The following is an 18,487-nucleotide window of genomic DNA, read 5'->3' as shown; positions in this document are numbered from 1 at the left end:
TTTCCTGGAACTTCTGTTTTATACATTGTAGGTTAATCTTTTATGGGATGCTGTAGGAACCAGATAGATTCAGTCATTTAAATAGACTGGTTAAACACTTAAGAATATGCTATGGGGAATTATCCTACCCTAGCAGGAAGAAAGGTCAACAGATCTAAATGACCTTGCTTTCCCTAATTGTTATATGAGTTTTTATTAATATCCATCTACTGAATAATTCATTCAGGTTAGAAAATGCTGGACAAGAAAGTTAGCTGTGATGATGATGGTGATGAAGAAGAAGATGTTACTTTTACAGCTTATTACAGTTATTTGGATATTATTGCATATATTATTATAGTTATTTGACTATAAGCTGCTTGAATACAAGGAACATTCACCTGTTTTTTGGGCATGTTTTTTATTTGAGTAGAGTTGACACAAAGCATTACTTTAGTAGTTTCAGGTATACAAAATGTTCATCTGTTTATTCTCCCCCAAGTTCCCAATTGAGAATTTTCATCCTCACTCTTATGGGGTAGTATTGGTTTTTAAGCCCCACTTTTAGAGCTACGGCAACAGAAATTAAGTCACGCATCATGGCCTCATATCTGGGATGTGTTGTAGACAGCCCAGTCCCAGATTCAAAGTGGTCCACCCTTTATGTTATAGTATGTTTCCATAGTCATATCAAGGTTGTCCTGAGGGTCTGTGGACACAGGTTGATGAATGCACATCATGGAGGATTCAATATGACTTCCTAAGAAGATGAGCTGACACTAGAACCAAGTGTCACATCCACAGGTAGGATTCCACAGTCAGGGCAGGAAGATGACTGAATGCAGAAGGAATATGAGAGGTAAAGAGGGATGAGTGGCTTGAGAAAGGCAAATGAGCTCACAGAGCTGGGAGCTGTAAGAATGATGTGGCGCCAGAGGAGATGGTCAGGTGTGATTTTTATTGACTGTTTGGTCCTGAGTCATGGGACTTTTGCTGTGCAAGATGAGGCTGAATTGTTACAAAGAGCCAGATAGAGAACACAGGAGGAAGAATGACCAGGTTGGAGTCAGGGCTGGGGATGAAGAGTTTCATGGGAGGAACTGTAAAAGGGTGGGTGGAGACGCCGGTCAGAGTGGCTAAAATGAACAACTCAGGAGACTATAGATGCTGGCGAGGATGTGAAGAAATGGACACTCTCTTACACTGTTGGCAGGAATGTAAACTGGTGCAGCCCCTCTGGAAAACAGCGTGGAGGTTCCTCAAAAAATTAACACTAGAACTCCCCTGTGACCCAGCAATAGTACTGCTAGGAATTTACCCAAGGGATACAGGAGTGCTGATGCATAGGGGCACAGGTACCCCAATGTTCATAGCAGCACTTTCAACAATAGCCAAACCATGGAAATAGCCTAAATGTCCAGCAACTGATGAATGGATCAAGAAGATGTGGTCTAGATATACAATGGAATACTACATGGCAATGAGAAAGAATGAAACCTGGCCATTTGTAGCAACGTGGATGGAACTCGAGGGTGTTATGCTAAGTGAAATAAGTCAAGCAGAGAAGGACATATCCCATATGTTTTCATTCATATGTGGATCAAGAGAAACTTAACAGAGGACCATGGTGAGGGGAAGGGAGAAAAATAATTAAGGAGAAGGAGGGAGGCAAACAGTAAGAGACTCTTAAATACTGAAAACAAACTGAGAGTTGATGGGTGTCGGGGAGAGGGGAAAATGGGTGATGGGTATGGAGGAGGGCACGTGTTGGGATGAGTACTGGGTGGAAACCAACTTGACAATAAACTATATTAAAAATCTAAAATAATAAAATCCAGTATGGCCAACTTCTGCCCTAAATGAAGATAATCCTATTGTGTATGACATAGATTACTTTAAAGAAGCCAAGGGCAATGGATGGACATCTCTGGCCAAATTTCTTACTGCATACCCTTGAATTTTTTTCTCTCAAATGGATTCAGAGTGAAATATTTTATATTAAACATATTGACGAATGTCTGCAAAAAAAAAAAAAGGGTGAGTGGAGATTAAGGATTTGAAAGCACTACTCTTTTCTATTCTGCCATCTCTTCAGTCTGGGACATGCTGAGTTGTATTTGCTGAGAGGTTGTCTCAGGTAGAGATATATAGCAGATAGCTGGCATGCAGGCCTGTAACCCAGAGAAATATTCATGGCTGCGGAAGCAGATTTTTCAAGTCATCCACGAGCAGAAGGCTCAGAAGTACATAAAGTTGCTTCAGGAGAGACAAGATAGAAGTGGAAAAGAGAGCTGAGAGTAGGCACAGGATCAGGCCTACATTTGAAGTGTGGGCATAGAAAAAGAGAGGGAATGGTCAGGAAAGAGGCAAGCCTCTGGAAAGTCTGAGGATGTCTCATTGATTTTACATAGGTAAAAATGACTGGTTAGGAAATGCATATTGTTTTTTAAGTAGCACAATGTTCCCTTCCCATCCTTCTTCCTGATGACATGGACACACACACACACACACACACAGACATACACACACCACCACCTTTGCTATGGGCATTCTGTTCTACATTATACTTAGGAAATAAATACTTCCAAGAACTGTAGAGAAAGACTCTTAGGAGCAGGAAACCGAAAAGGATTTCAAGAGCCCATTTGGTCCATCTCCTTGCCAGTAGGGGCATTTCCTAAATCATCCAAAGAAGAAAATTGTCAATTCTATTTTTAAAATATCTCTACAGATGGTGATTCCATAAGCTCCCCTGCTAATTTGCTCCAGTGTTTAATCAGCCTGACACACAAAGTTCTTCTTTACATCTAACTCAATGCTCTCTTGTTACAATGTAGAATCTATTTCTTCGGCAGAGTGGAAATACAAAACAATCTAATAAACCAGAAAATCCACAAGTCGTATGTTTTCAGCCCCAATGGTTGGTAAGATACACATTTTATTCTTATTTCATGTTAACAGTACTTAATTTAGTCCCGATAACAAAAGAAGGCATCTATAGCTAAATCTACTGTAAGTGGGCACCGGTGAATATTCAAATGTCCTTTGCTCTGAATAGGAAATATATTGCAAAAAACTCTTCATACTTACTAAATTAGAGGTTTTCCTAAGAAAAAGACCCCATCTAGGGATTTTAATGACTCTTTTTGGGGACCTCTGTAAACCTTTTATCTATGGTGTGTATGATTAAGTGCAAAATCTTCCAGTGCCCATAGATTTTTCATAGTGTTATAAACATTATTTTTCAATTACTCTCCTTAAATAATGTCATTGGACAAACTGCTTATTCTTTAAGGCAGAAATCTACATAAGAATGACTTTGAACTTTCTCAGATGACACCCGGAGGCAGGAAGGAAAAAGATTATTGAAAGAGCTGAAAAAGAGCAACAAGACAAAAGCTTTATTTTTTAAAATTTTATTATTGACATTGGTTTGGGGCCAACCATGTGTGCCCAATACTGTGGAGTACTTCATTATCCACAGAGATATGGCTAAGAAAGGAAGGAACATCCTCATTAAAAATGTAGATGCAAAAAAAAAAAAAAAAAAAAACAGAATTTTAAAAGCCTACTGTGTTCCTCCCATTGCTCTGACAAAACACTCCCCGCAGTTTCCTGAGAGCTGTACCATCCTGGGCTCCTAGGATCACAGATGTGAAAGGGGAGAAAGCCACACTAAAATTAGGGAGACAATGGCCAAGGAAGAGCACCATGGCCTTCTCTCATAGATGGAAACAAACTAAAACAGAACAAGCAAGAGAAAGCAAAACATTGGTTCAAAGATACTGAGAGACCAATTACAAATACTTTTTAAAACAACTATGAAGAGCACAACTTCGATGAATATTGAGAAGTATTCTCAGTTCTTATAAAAATACAAAGACCTGTCCTTTCAATGTCAGGAAGGATCAAAATGCGACACTGCCTTTCACTCACAGGTCTAATCTCTAGACAACATGCTTTTGTGTCTGCCTGGAATTTTCTTCGTAATCTCAGTGTTTTCTTCATTTACCTACTACTTTAGTGTTTTGAAGACTCAACTTAGATGACATCTACTTCAAGGAAGCCATTTTTTATGTTCTTGATGGAGTGAGATGTTCCTGTTCTCCATACTGCAGCTACTCCCTATACTAAACATAGCCTGAGATGAGTCATGCTATATTTCTATTGTTCCACAGCTTATCCATCTCTCCTACCCTATGTCAAGGGCAAGAGAGAGCCTTCATCTTATTCAAATCTACATATTTACTGGAGAGCACATTGTGTTGATTAATGTGTGTCAAATATGTGAAAAATCACATAAATGCATATATGGCGGCCAATGCCCTTCCTGATGCTCTATTTGTTGACACCTTTCTTAGTCAGGCCTTTCTGACCTTTCAACTAGGTCAGTGTAATGGACTGAATTATGTCTCCTCCCCAAATTTATATGTTGAAGTTCTAATCCCTAGTACCTTATAATGTGACTGTATTTGGAAGATATGTTCTTTAAAGAGGTGGCTAAGTTACAATGAGGCTATTAAGGTGGGTAATAATTCAATCCAACTAATATCCTTATGAGAAAAGATACCAGGGGCAAGAATACAGAAGAACAACCATATGGGGACACATGAAGAAAGCAGACATCTGGAAGCCAAGGAGAGAGGCCTCAGAAGACCTTAAACATGGTGACACTTTGATCTTGAACTTTTGGCCTCCAGAATTGCAAGAAAATAAATTTCTGTTCTTTCATCCTCTAGTTTGTATTATCTGTTGTGGCAGCCTTAGAATACATTCCATCTCTTATACATCCACACTTCCACTTTTGTGTTGCTAATCACATTTTTAATATTCTGATCAAAACTCTCTTTTCCAGTGAGCATCCCATGAGGAAAATCAAAAATGTTTAGGTCTTTCAAAGATAGGATATTTAATACAAGGATTTGATCACACAGGTTATCAAAAAATAGAGAAGTTAAAAGGGAGATGATGAAGCAACTCAGAACAAGAAGTCACCACCACCCAAAGGGCCTGGAGGGATAATGGGAGAAGGAGACTTTACCAGAGCCCAGAAGTAAAGGGAGTGTCTGTCAGGGTTTGGAGTCACGGCTAGCAGAGCTAGTGTCCACAGGAGAGGCAGCCATCACCTGAGATAGAGAGGAATGGCAGAAGCAGGGCTGCTGACTTACTCCTGCCCTCCAAAATTGAGCAAGAGTCTGCTCTTGGGAGAGCAGGCCAAAAGCCATTTGACAAAGGGAACTAAGAAATATAACATGCAAGGATTCTCTCCCTTTACTCTCCTAAGCCCAGAAGAGCAGAGTCAGGAAATAAATGGATGTGAGAGCAGAGTTAAATGATGGGCAAAGTCCACTAGAATAAAAGAAAGAGGAGACCTGGAGGTGCCAGCTTTATCCCCAGCCTGGCACCTGATAAACACTGTGCAACATATGTTAAGTATTCAACAGAGTTGTGAAATCAGTGTTAGCTAACTGAACCTTCTATTTCTCATTTACCAAATTCTCTGCCATAATTAATATACTATGTCTCTGTAAAATCCTACTACACGTTAAGATTCAAAAGCAAGAGGCCTTATTATGGATTTTGTTCCTTGATTGAGTGCTAGCACTCAGAACACGTCTGGCCAGGAGTAGGTGCTCTAGGTAGATTTGTTAGATCAGTGGATAAAATTTTGTAGAGTAGAGAAGCCCACCCTATCATCTTGACTATAGTGTGGTCCATCAAAATAAATGTGTCATGAAACTGTAAGGTTGGGTGTCAGAATTCTTCACGGCCAGGTTTGCAGAAAAGATTTGCGTAAAGAATGTGTGAAATATACTTGCAAGGTGGGTCATTTCAGACTCAAAAGCAAGAAGGTAGACTAATTCTCCCCATTCCCCCAAGTGACCTTTCATGTCCTCCTTCAGCCTTTACTTCCATAAAACGTATAATTGCCCTTTCTGGAAGTTCCTAGAAAAGCACCTTTTCCAGTCCTTGTAGGCTGCCCTGGATTGAAAATGTCCTGGGTTCTCACAGACTTAACACCCGGCCTTGTGAACATGAGCAAGATTATTCTCTCCGAGCAGCTCTTTTCACATGTGATACACTTGGCAAGCTGCCCTGGTAAGTGTCAAGCCCTGAATGTTTTTGTTTTTGCCCTGGTGGTCCTGAGGAGTTACTGGAATACTTCTGGGGTCTGTTTTGTATCAAACTGTGGGCCGATAGTGACATTGAGAAGAAGCAGGTAAAGACAGAGAGAGGGCTCTGGACTACATCGCATTTAATTCTGATAGCAGACTCCCTGTCTGCCCTGGCTGCCTCAAAGCTTCCTTCGGTCTTTCTTTGGCTCCTTCACTTTGTGCTTCTCCGTATTACAGGGCAATCTTTTGTGTGCATGTTTTCCCCTTTTGCTCCCCAGAGAGGCTTGTCAAAACTCCTTATCTGCTGATGAATGAAAGGAATTTCTCCTGTGCGGGCGGGACCTGGTTAATGCAGCTCTGGCCAGCACGGGTAGGTCACTAAGTTAAAGGAGCACCAAAAGGCAAAGTGCACTGAAAATATCAGAGTTTCTCTTGTGCCAGGAAGCACCATGAGCAGGCATTTTCCTCCAAGCAGAGAGAGGGACAAGAAGAAGAGGTAAGGCTAAAAGAAGCAGTCTTGAATTAATTCACTCTGATGGAGAGAGATATGCTGACCATGTCTTTGGCATTTATGACATTCATTCCACACTGGTATTTGAAAACATGTGTTTTGGAGCTTGCCTATAGTTTAGAGCTGAATGAGAATCAGCTCCATTTCTTCTTTATACGGGACTTTTTGATTATTTGAACTGAGATTCATTTTCTTAATTTTCTCCAAACCTCAATCATCTGAAACCTTTTCCAATTACACAGGGCAAAAGAGATTAGACTGTTATATCTATTAGCATAAACATTCTATGATGCACACAAGGACTTGAAGGAATGAGAATTCACTTAATATTTAGTGAATGATTTAAGCAAGGGATTGATGAGTGGATCTTCCTTCTGCCAGGAAGCTCTAGTGTATAGGGCACCATTGTCCATACAAACCTTAAGAAGCAAACTTCAAGAGAGAGAGAGAAAGAGAGGAAGGAAGGAAGGAAGGAAGGAAGGAAGGAAGGAAGGAAGGAAGGAAGGAAGGAAGGAAAAGACAGGAAACCAGGGAGGGAAAGAAACCTATTTCCCAATATTAAGCAGGGGATGGAGACAGGAGATATAAGTAAGGGCAGGGAAGATGTAGGTGGTCATCCAGTGATTCTACTGAGGTATTCATTTTATGTCTGTTACATTCTTATGATTAATTTACTAAGTACAAGTTGAAAGATATGCAAGAATATACCCTTCTAAATATATCACAGTCTGGGTGAAAGCTACTGGGAATGTACTATAAGGAGCATAGGGCTTAAAGTTAAGAGGCCTGAGTTTGAAATCCAGATTCATTTCTTGCTCTGTGTCACCTACTTCAATGTACTTGATCATTTTGAACCTTTGCATCCTCATCTGAAAAGTGGATCTAGGAATAACAGCCACCTTGCTTGGCTGTACAAAGGTTATATAATGTTTTTAAACTTAAAGTTATTCAATCCAATCATCCATTTACCAGAAGGATTTTAAACATGCATAGTCTTGATTCAAAAAAAAATATTTACATCTTTGAAAAATTATAAAGACTGTTCAATAAATCAAACTTCTGGAAAATATAATCTTTACCAATTTCCATTTCAGAAAATAGACGGTTCTTTTCAAGAATTCTCCTTGTTCAGAAGGAGTTGCTCTTCTAAAGCAGACCATTTGGAGTCTCCTCTTGTGATGTCTCCCAAACAGAATGGGAGAAATATAATTGTACATCTTGCATCATCTGAATGGCCCAGTGGTCTCATCATGCAATCAGGAATTTAGTGAGAGGTAATCTGATGGATACCTTAGCTAAAGATAAAGTCCATCTATTTCTGCTCATCACATTCAGAATTATGCCCTTCTGGGAAGGGGGTACAAAAGGACTCAGGACTCTGGTTTCACACTCTCTTCTACCCTTCTCACCTTGAACTCTGTTTCCGCACCTATCCGCAGGCCTTGCAGGTTCCTCTCACTTTGTCTCATGACCCCTAACCTTAGTTTCTGAGTAAATATCTTGCTTAAAAAAAAAACTTATCTGCCTGATAATTGAGTTCTAAGATCCTTTTTACTCTTTTCTATCAACTGTCTCCCGGAAGCCCTGACACTGGCCCTCCCATTTTCTGGGACATTGTAGACATCTCAGCTTGCATCTTTGCCCGTGACTATCCTCATCCAGTCTCCCTTTGGCAGCTTCCAGTGCTTTTGCCACATCCTGCCAACCAGGTAGCTTCACACTGTGCTCAGGGGAACACAGCTCTGGGGCCAGAACTGGCTCATTCTTTTTCCTGATCCACGTTCACATTGAATGTGCTGACATTACATGTGAAAGGTAGCCTGTTTGGTGGGGAATGAACCATAATCATCTGAAGTTACCAAAGAAAACAGTTTGTTAGATTCATAGAGTCACAGAGTCATGTTTAGGCTGAAACAGATCTTACAGACCTCTCCCAACCATCTCATTTTACACAAGGAAACTGAACTCTAAAGAGAGGAAGAGTCTAACAGAGGTTGTAGATAAGAGTAATTTGAATGTAAATTTGGGACTTAAAACACTAATTTAATATAAAAAGTGTTTTTTTAACATGGGCATGAACAGAGGAGAATGAGGAAATTTGGAACCCATATGGCTGAGGGGAAAGGAAGTGGAAGATCTTTGTGTGGAGGGAGAGTGGGAGGTATAGGGGAGTAGAGGCAAGATGTGTTCAAAAAGGAAATCCACCAGGAAAAAAAAATAAGAAAGTAAGAAAGAAAACTCAAGTGTTTACTAGATTAACCAGGGTAGGGACTGAGAAAACCAATTTTAGAAATTGTATTGGCAGAACACCTTGAAAAGCCAACGATGAAAGGATATTTCTGAGGATAAGGAAAAGAAAGATCTAGAGAAAAACTCAGGCTGTTAAGGATATCTTAAAAGAATAATTTAAGTGAAGCGAATTAGAGGTGGCAGAGACACAGGTGAACCTGGTGCAGAGATACTGTGGAACTGGCTGTAACCAGACTCCTTTAAACCGGACAGAGCTAACTGTGTATGATTTACTGACCTGTAACAATGTGAAATCCAAACTTCCACATTCCCAAGTTAAGGTAAATCTTGCAGTTGAAATTTTGGCTGACTAGGAGATTTCGATGACCATGCATTCTCGTATAGACTGTGTTTTTACTTTCTTGAGCTGTTGCGGTCAATGGTAGCATTTCTTACAGTGAGTTTAGTCAATAGCAAATTTGATGGCAATAAAGGACTGCTGATCATTTGAGTATTTACTGCAAGTGAAAACACTATCTATCAGTGTAGATGGTCTACATTGACTCAAATAATACCAGAAGCGAGTGACTGTGGTAACCTCGGGGTCATGTTGACAATGCTTGTACCTAGCCTGCTTCATAGGGTGTGTATACTTTGTTGGAAATAATGTACAGAAATCATTTACGCTTATGCTCCTTATTACTTGTGAGGGCCCGAATCTTATAAAACCTCAAGAGTACCACATATGAAGACACATACGGTTATTATCATGTAAATACTCAATAACTATTTGTGGTGTCTCTACATTTTATAGGGAACTATGAAGTATCCAAACAAGATTAAGTAAAAATGGGTGAGTTTGCAGTCTTTAGTGTGCTTTATGGAGTTATACGTACCAGAGAGCAGCTCACTTAAGAGTGTGAAGCTTACAGTCTACCTCTCAACATGACAACATTGGGAATTTTTAAATGAAGCAGATCACCATGTAGGTAAGGTTGTGGATTTAGTTCTCAGAAATCATTTATTTAAAAACAAAACAAATGAAGAATGTAATAAGTAAGATCATATCTCTACAAATTATAGCCACAAGAAGCAATTTTTAGAAAGAATTTCATCCATAATAACTATGTTCAAGTCTCTACACAACAAAGTCAGCAAAACAAGGGAAAAGAGAGACCAGAGATAGGAGGATGAAGTATTCAGACTTACCAAGTGTCACTCAAGCTGTTCTGTTTTGAAGATTCACTCATTAATGTATTCATTTAGTTAATCTTATTAAATATCTACAAGGTGTTTGACAGTATAAAATAGCAGGACAATGTGTTTAGCCTCAAAAAAGCTAAAACTCTGGCAGTGAAAACGCTCTCCACATAAATAGCTATGGTGCAAAGCATATTGCAACGAGGTTGTGATCAACATAGAGAAGGAAGAAAAAGGGTGAGAACCATCCCATCAAGGGGGTGATATTTAAGCTAGAACTTAATAGATGGGTAGAATATTTGCAAGTCAACAAAGAAAGGACTTTTTCCAGACAGAAGTAATAGTGTATACAAACTCATAGAGCTAAAGTAGTTTCTTCTCAACTCACATGTATATGAAAACTTACTACAATAGGGGCGCCATTAAAAATTACTGAGGATAATGAAATGCTTCAATAAATAAATTTACTTCAATAAATGCTGCCGAGAAATGTAATATCTGTGGAAAAAATAAAATTGAACCTTTACCACTGTACACAAAAAAGTAAATTCGTGATAGATCAAAAACTAAAAAAGTTTAGGGGAAAGTATGTATTTAAAAATATATGCATCACCTTGAGGCAGCGGGGTGGCTCAGTTGGTTAAGTGTCTAACTTCGGTCCAGGTCATAAGCTTACAGTTTGTGAGTTTGAGGCCCGTGTCGGGCTCTGTGCTGACAGCTTAGAGCCTGGAGCCTGATTCAGAGTTCTGTGTCTCCCTCTCTTTCTCTGCCCCTCCCTCTTGAACTGTCTCTCTTTCTCTCAAAAATAAGTAAACGTTTAAATATGTGTGTGTGTGTGTCACATTGAAAAACAAATGCACACATTACTGAAGAAACTATAAAGGGGACTCTATTCAAATTTAAGTACATGTTACACAGAGGACACCATAAACAAAGTAAACAGACATGCCCCAGCATTAGGAGACACTTTTACAAAGTACATAACAAAACAAATTGCTATTCAAAAATTTTAAAGATGCTTACAAATCAGACCACATACGCAAAACTCAGTAGAAAAATAAGCAGAGGCTATAAATAGGTAATTCACAGAAAAGGGGAGGTAATTTTCCTGTAAATATATGAAAGGTTGCCTAGCTTCCCTCATAATCTGGGAAAACCACAATTAGATGTAATTCCAGATTTATTTTGGCAAAACATAACACGTTTGGTAACAGCAGATGTTAAAAGTGGAGAAAAGTGGAGCCCTCATGTACTGTGATGGAATTAAAATTTGTTTGGAGAATAATCTGGTGATATGTATCAAATTTGAAGATGCATATCTCTTTTATCTCATCAACTTCATCCCTGAATATATAACACAGTGAATTCTGGTAGATGTACCCAAGAACATGTGTAAAGAGCATAGGTTACAGCATTCTTGGTTAAAATAAAAAGTTAAAAGAAACAAAAAATAAAACATAAGTGACCATTAACAACAAAAAAAATATGCCATTAAAAATCAGTAATCCAGGGGCACCTGAATGGCTCAGTCCAGCTGAGGTCATGATTTTAGCAGAGGTCATGGTTTCATGATTCTTGACTTCAGTCTCTGCATTGGGCTTTGCATTGACAAACTGACAATGTGGAACCTGCTTGGGATTCCCCGCCCCCCCATCTCAAAATAAATAAACTTTTTAAAAAATCAAGGGATGTCTGGGTGGCTTAGGTGTTGAGCATCTAACTCCTGATTTCAGCTCAGGTCATGATCCTAGGGTCTTGGGATAGAGCCCTATGTCAAGCTCTGTGCTGAGTAAGGACCCTGCTTAGGATTCTCTCTCTCTCTCTCTCTGTCTCTTTTTCTCTCTCTCTCTCTCTCCTTCTGCCTCTCTTTCCTGTTTGTACTCTTTCTCCCTCTAAAATAAAGTAAAAAAGTTTTTAATCAATAAGCTAGACCTATCAGTATCAATGAATAATACTTAAAAATATAATAGTGACCAAAAATTAAGTTTCAGTCTCATGATATCATACATAAAATGTGGAAATATGAAAAACAATAATATTTTCTTTGAGGAGCCAAAACACAAAAATCATGCATGGCTAAAAATAACAATGCCAAATTCATGATCATGGTAGCTCTGTGACATTTTCTTTTAAAAAAATCAGAAAGAAAGAGAAAATTCTGAATCAAGACAAGTACCTATATTTGTTGATTGACTCTCCACAGTTTTCTGTGTGTTCTGCTTGCTATACATTATGGGATCAAGGTTCTTGGTTGGTCATCTGAATGTCAGGAATCATCCAAATAGAATGTTTTGCAAGACTGATACTTGCAGTAGTGCTATAACCAGCAAAGAACATAAGGGCTATGCAGGTCATGGAGATGGGTGATTCTTCTTACCATGAGGGTAGCTGTTGGCATCCTTCCTTGTTTATTGCTTACTGTTTCTAGATTCTTATTCATAAGCATGAGTCTAATATTTTAACAGGATAGGAAATTCTCAGCAATGAGGTGTAGGTTAATGCTTATTGAAAATTTTGAACATGTAAATTAGGAAACTCAGTACTCAACAATTGTTTCACAGGTAGGAAAGTTTTCTTAGTTGAGCAAAGCATGGAATGAAGTGGCACATATTTGTTTTTGTTTGTGCGTGTGTGTTTTATTGTTGTTGTTTGTTTGTGTGTTTTTTTGACAATCCCTTCAAACATTTAAGCAGGGCTCAGCAGGGAAAGCTCTCTCTGCTCCACTTGGCATTTCAGGAGCATCTCAAAGGCTAAGAGCTGGAATCTCCTGAAGGAAGGCTCACTCAGTCCCCTCTCCCTCCCTCCCTCACTCTCTGGTGACTTCGGCTGGCTGGCTGTTGGCTAAGTCCTTAGCTTGGGTTATCAGTCGAAACACTTCCTCATAGCAGGGTGGCTGTATTAGTTTCCTATCACTGCTTCAACAAGTGAAAACAAACTTAGGAGCTTAAAACAACACAAATGTATTAGCCTGTAGTTCTATAAGCCAAAAGTCTGACTTGGAGCTCACTGGACTAAAAGGAAGGCACTGCATTTCTTTCTGGGGGCTCTAGGGAACAATCCATTTCCTTTTCCCAGGTTGTAGAGACTCCCCACATCCCTTTCCTCCTGACCCTCTTCCTCCGTCTTCAAAACCAGTGGCACTGTCTCTCTCAGTGCCTGTCTTCCATGAGGACGTCTTCCTCTGACATGCTCCTGCCTCCCTCTCCATTGAGCCTTCTTCTATAGTAATTGCTTCTTCTGATTCTGAAGTCACTGCTTCTTCTTTTCCTTTAAGGGCCCTTGTATTGCATCCAATATAATCTCATATGAAGGTCCTTCATTTAATCACATCTGCCAAGTCCCTTTTGCCAAATACAGTAACATCTTCACAGGTTTCAGGGGTTAGGACGCAGGCATTTTTGTGAGGCATTACTCTGTCTACCACAGTAGCTGAATGTCAAGGATGAGCATTATGAGCCAGCCAGGTAGAGGCTGTAGTGCCCTCCTGAACTGAGCCACAAAAGACATGTAGCCTCACTTCCCCTGCACTACTTGCCATGGTGGTCATAATGTCCACACAGCTTCAATAGGAAAGTAGTCTCCATCTCCTGATGATGAGCATTCAAGATTTTGGAAGGGGAGTTGGGAATAGAAATACTGCTCTGGCCATTTTTATCAAATACAACCTTCCACAAATAGTGTAATAGCAGAAAACGGCATCTCTCATGTCCAAACGTCTGTGGCAAACTCCTGGCTCTTCTCCTTAGTGGCAATAGCAGTGTGTCCTTGAGAAAATCAACCTTGCTAGTGTTAAATGTCTTCATCTCTTAGAGGAGTATAACAATTGTACAATACCAAAGAATAGTGGTAGGGATGAAATAAGATAACCTGTATAAAATACTTCTCATGGTGCCTGGCTAATGGTATGGCCGCAAGAATTGCTGCTATCAGTCAACTATATGTATTTAAGCAAGTGATTCACCCACTTTGTAACTCATATGTAAACTTTGTCTTCATATGTAAAAGAGTGATGAGGGTATTTACTTCACAGGATTGTTGTAAAGATTACGCGAGTTTAGGTGTAGTTGACAGGTAGTAAGTATTCAAGAAATATTACACAAATAATCATAATTAAATACACTTTTACTTAAAATTATATATATAATTGTATATGTAATTATAATAATTAAATATGATGGATTATAACTAATCGCTCCCCCAAGGAGGCAAGATCACATTACAAAAAAACAAACAACAACAACAACAAAATACAAGAGGTGGAATTAAAACTATGAGACCATATGTACAGAGCTGCAAAGAATTTCAAAATTATTAGTTACATTTAAGTTTTTAATTAGGTTTTTCAAATATGTACCATTATGTAAATTATCTACTGCATTAATATTGTGAGTATAGTGGTACAAATGTGTGCACTGATTCATCATAAATGACACTGGGGTTTGCTAGGTATGGTTTGGACAGCAATATTGATGAAGAAATGGAGCCGTAAAGAAAGGAGGAAGAATGGTCACCGCGAGGCTTTGATGGGCGTTAATCCAGTCCAGGTTGTACAGGACTCAGAGAGCCCTATCTGTGTAAGCTCACTGAACCCAGCCGAGACTGCTTGCAGCAATGCCTTAATCACATTCTGATTAGAACAGCACTGCCTAGAAAGAGACTCCAAACTAAGTCATTTTTGTCTTTAGCAAGTTCTAGTACTGCTGGATATGATGTTGATAAGTGCATGAAATAAAAGCAATACTGTTTGTAAAATGTCTGCCATGCCTTGCCTTCCTTGTCTTACTAAGGTAGGAAGTTCTTTTTCAAAAACAAAACCATATATGTTGGATAAGAGTTGGCGCAGGCACTCGGCTCCTCCAAGACTCTCCAGGATCAGGGTGCTGTGATGTCACCAGCAAATTCACTTTCCATCAGGGTCGGCTTCGTGGACATATGACAAGTACAGTCACACATGGCCTTGGGCTCAGAAGGAACTGAGGTTCGTCGCTCTGTAATCACTGTCTTGGGACTTATTAATAACTTTATCTTTGAATTTGTGTTTTGTAAGTGAGCTCTGATCGGACAATACAACATGAGGAAGTGGGACGTGGAGCCTCAGCTAATATGTAGTCCAGCCTCCTTCTGCCCTCCCTCCTCCCTGGCATGGGATCTCGGCAGCCCCGTCCCCACCCTCTGGGGCTTGAGGCCCACCACACCTCAAACTTCCTCAACCACAGGCAGGGGCAGGTCAGTAAGGGAAGGCCCACACTCTGCCATTGCCCTCTACCCCTGTGGGGCGGGGACTGGACATGAACATGAAGAAGTTTGGAGTTGGGTAGGCTTTACCCCACAGTATCTCAGGGCACGGTAATGTGGTGGCTGCCCTGACCAGGATTACAAGCTTCATTGGGCATTTAGTGGGTGACATATTTGCGAGGATGGGGGTCATGGAAAGCTTTTATTCATGCTTGATCAAGGTTTCTAGCATGCCCACCCTCCATGAGTTTGAATCCCTCAGGGTCCCTGTCCACGTGGCCTGGGTGGCCAGCATGTGAAAGGGAGATTGACAAATTGGTTCAGTGGCTCAGGCTGAGTCCTCAGTTGCCTGCTTGTATTCACCCACCTGAGCAGTGCAACATTAAAAAGCTAATGAAAGGGGCACCTGGGTGGCTCAGCTGGTTAAGCGTCTGACTTCAGCTCAGGTCATCATCTCACAGTTTGTGAGTTGAGCCCCAAATCGGGCTCCATGCTGACAGCTCAGAGCCTGGAGGCTGCTTTGGGCTCTGTGTCTCCTTCTTTCTGGGCTCCTGTCATGTTGGCACTCTATCAAAAATAAATAAACATAAAATTTTTTTTAAGTTTATGAAAAACATCAAAGGGTTAAGAAAGAGATCTCAGAAGAAAGAGAAAAGGTTATAATTTAGTAATTTTGGTAGCACATTTTTCCTTCATTTTAAACAAGACACCCCCAGTTTCATTTTCCATTGGGTCTTGTGAGTTACTTCTTTTTAAAATTTTTTTTGAATCTTTATTTATTTTTGAGAGAGAGAGACAGAGCTTGAGTAGGTCAGGGGCAGAGAGAGAGGAAGACATAGAATCTGAAACAGGCTCCAGGCTCAGAGTCTGATGCAGGGCTCGAACCCACAGACCAGACTGAGATCATGATGTGAGCCAAGGTTGAATGCTTAACCCACTGAGCCACCCCGGCACACTGGGTCTTGAAAATTATTTATCTAGCCCTGCAAAATAATCTTAATAGACTGTTGAAGTTTCTTTATTTCTTTCACCTCTAAACAGCAGGTGGAAGTGAAGGAAAATGCAGTGCAGGGGGCTTGCTATCGCTTCCGTGGAGGAAGTGATTTCACTAGTCTGAGTGCAACAGTTCCGAAAGTAAATCAAAGATGGCTTCAATACTGATCTCCAAAAGCTCTCTCAAAATAGTCTTTTCAATGGATGCTGGCGGGCAGTCTTCAATTAAATTTCCATTCTGACTCATTTCTGTGGTTGGCTCTTGGCACTTTTTTAACTGAAAGCAGACCTGTAATTGGTCAAAACTGCATAATGATTTTATGGATTTTTAAGAGTCTTGCTTGCTTTTGACTGTTTCTTTTCTTTTTTTTTCTTTTTCATAGCTTTTGTCTATCTTGTTACAGGAGTGATAATGATATAGCCCATCTCATATGGAGGTCAAACAGTTAAATTTGAAGGACTCCAAAAAGTAACCCAGGGTCTGCCTCCACCAAGGACTTGGGTCTTATGCAAGAGTTGTCCTTTGTTAGCATGAGCAGCCTCCCCCTGTAGGCTTGAAAGGACAAACTGCCACACAAGCTGAGTTGCTACAGGATTTCATATCACAACCCACAATCCAGCTAGAGAAGAGTTAAATTCCCCCAAAGCAAATTTTGTTCTCAGCGCATTTATTTTCTGCTTGATATTGGATTCCTGCAAGTCAATAAACACCATGGGATGTTAAATAGCATTCCCTACTTAAAGGAATGTACATAGTTAAGTAACTACATACATTCTTTTTCTTCTTCCTTTCTTTGCTTGTGTTAGCCACATATTTCAGTGGAGTTACAAAGGAGCCAGACATTTGAAGTAAAAGTGCTAGCAACCTTTTTATTAAACTGCAAATTTTATTTTCAGCAAACTAGTAGATGGTTACAATGGAAATGTTAGCAAGTGGTAGAATGGGGGAGGGGGTAAAACTGGCAGGGTTTGCTAGTAGATTAAACATAAGGAACAGCAGGCCTAAGGAAGACTCGTAGGTGTTAAGCTGATCAGCTGAGATGACAGTGACATTTACTCAGGTGGAGAAAATTGGTAGAAGACTACTTTGGTTGAGGGGCAAATCAAGGGTTGTTTTTTGGACATTATGAGATGACTGCTAATATCTAAGTGGAGAAGCCAGGATGCAGTTAGGTGCAAAAGTCTGGATCAAAGTGGAGATGTCCCAATGAATACATAAATGTGGGAGCTAATAGCCTCATAGGCTTTTATGTAAAGTCATGAGAGCTGAGATCTCCTACAAAGCTTTGTTCAAATAAAATAATGATAATAATAATGACTTCATATTAGCAAACTATTTATCTGTTGATCTCGATCTCATTTCTCTATTCTTTTCCATTTTCAACCAACTCATCCTCTAGATCATCCTCTATTTTAGCAAATGTACCAATATGTAGAAATTTATTCAGGACAAAAATTTCAGAGCCATCCTTGATTACTCTCCTTCTCTTATATGCCAGCCACATTGAGTCCATGTAAAAAATCACATAGGTATCCTGATATCCCATCTAAAATATGAACCAATTCTTGTCTTACCTCTGCCCTCAACATTCAAATGGTATTCTTACAGAACAAAATCTAAAGTTCCTACCATAATCTCAAGGCTGCCATCATCTGCCCTTTTGGCTACCTTTCTGCATCACACAACTATTTCTAGATAACAAACAACCTAAAAGCTCAGTGGCTTAAATCAATACTTATTATTCCTTAGGTGTTTTTAGCTTGGCTAAGAGTTGGCTGATCCAGGCTGGACTCAACTGGGGTTGCTTGGCTGGGTGACTCTGCTTCTAGAGGGACCAGATGACTAATCTGAACTCTTCTCATAGCAGTAGAGGGTGAAAGAGAGAGAGAGAGAGATAGAGAGAGAGAGAGAGAGAGAGAGAGAGAGAGAGCGAGAGCAGAAACAGGAAACTTTAATTCTCTTAACAATTAGACTCAGGACTGGAATATTGTCACTTCTTCCTTATTCTATTGACCAAAGCAAGCCATATGGCTAAATGCAAAATCAAGGCTAGGAAAATGTACTACTCCAGTTAAGAGGAAACCAACAATATATCACATGGCAAAAAATGTGTATACAGAGGAACAAATGACTTGACCAGAGATACAGTCTATTACATACTCTGGTCCAATTTCCTACGTTTCTTACTTTTGTTAACTTGACTTCAAGGCTCATACTTGTTAA

This window comes from Crocuta crocuta, unplaced genomic scaffold, assembly GCF_008692635.1.
Source record: "Crocuta crocuta isolate KB4526 unplaced genomic scaffold, BGI_CrCroc_1.0 scaffold235, whole genome shotgun sequence".
NCBI lineage: Eukaryota > Metazoa > Chordata > Mammalia > Carnivora > Hyaenidae > Crocuta > Crocuta crocuta.
This window is presented reverse-complemented; position numbering follows the sequence as displayed.